The sequence below is a fragment of the Arachis ipaensis genome, chromosome B06 (genome assembly GCF_000816755.2).
Source record: "Arachis ipaensis cultivar K30076 chromosome B06, Araip1.1, whole genome shotgun sequence".
In the NCBI taxonomy this organism is placed as follows: Eukaryota; Viridiplantae; Streptophyta; class Magnoliopsida; order Fabales; family Fabaceae; genus Arachis; species Arachis ipaensis.
Genome location: NC_029790.2, coordinates 8,899,559 through 8,901,245, shown reverse-complemented (window position 1 = coordinate 8,901,245; position 1,687 = coordinate 8,899,559).

Here is a 1,687-nt window from a genome sequence, read left to right as displayed (position 1 = left end):
TTTTAAATTCAAATTAGTTAAAGATTTATTTATTCTTATTTTCAAACATACAATATCTTTTTTAAAATTTTTTTATTTATTATATTAATATTTTTTTAATAAATTATTGTATATATGGTATAATTAAATTGGGTCCATGAATCTAAAAAATAGCGAGAATTCTTGATCTCTCTCAATATTTCTCTCAATTCGAAAATTCAGGATTTGAATTGATGTCCTTTTATCAAATCCTCCTAAATTACATTAATTTATCTGAAAGATTTCACTTCAATTGGAATTTGGTTATTCACCATGTACGAAGATCCCCACTAAGCATCCATGGCTGAATGGTTAAAGCACCTAACTCATAATTGGCGAATTCGTAGGTTCAATTCCTATTAGATGTACGCCAATGAGATCCTCCCTCAAATAAGTCAAAAATAAAATCTTATGTATTAGTCAGAAATCAATAATTAACTCCTACATACACGTTATCGTCGTTGCTGAAGATCGAGCTGAAAATATAAAGTTAAAACCCTCAAGAACTACTAATTATAAACATATCAGCTAAATAATTAAAAAAAAAATGGTTCTACATTAATACAACACACTTTCTTTTCTCTGGTGTGACGGGAAGTTTTACGTCTTGGGTTTAGACGACAAAACACGTAGCGACGAAATATTTATGCCTCTTGGTACATTCTCCACCTATAATTTATTCCCTTTTTTTTTTCTTTAAACAAATTTAGATAGATGCGAGTAAAATTAATTTAATTAAGTACTATACGATTGCATTGAGTTTGTTAAGTCCTAATCTAACAATTAACTAAACAAGCATGCTGGGAACATATTTCCTACACATTTATTTCTTGCGGCTATTATCCTCTGTCACTTGCTATGAGAGCCTAGAATTCTTTGGCAAAGATCAATGTCTTTAATTGGAGAGTCGTAGGTCTCAGAATTCTCTTCTAATTTTAGGTTCTCTCTTCTCTACAGTGATTGTGATTTAATAGTAGTTGAAAAAAAAGTCCTTTAACACATTTCAATGGTTGTGAAATAAATTACGGCCTCAGGAAGGATTATTCAGTTAGGGTCAATCTATCTACCTCATGTAGATGCGTACAACATATACATCCGACAATTAGATTCTTTTCATTATTATTACGACATGGTCGCTGTATTTTCGTCGGTTCCACCCGTAAATTCCTTATTTTCTTGTTTTCTGGTTGATAGCTATACTCAGATGAAATATTTTTATATAATAATAATAATAATGACATATATTATATTAAGTAATTTAGTCTTTCATATTAAATTATTTACAAAAGGTATTTTGACGTTGAAATAAGTATTTGATGTAATTTCATATTAAATTAAGATTAGATTCAAAGTCATAAAGGATTAATTAATTATAATAGTTTATTTTTGAAAATTAATAGCCAAGTTATACGTCGATTACAATTAAATTATAATGTACAGAACATCTTATAAGAGTAAATAAATTAGAATTTAAGTTAGCTTAAGTGAGTTCCATGGATAACAGAATGAGTTATTCTTTTCTGTTTTCTATTATTAGCCAAAGTGTTTTGCCACATGAATTTGGATTATAAATTGATAAAATAATAAAATAAAAAATTAATTATTATTAATTTTATAATTTTTATAAAATATATGTTTATTATCTTAATTTAAGAGTAATTTTATTCAA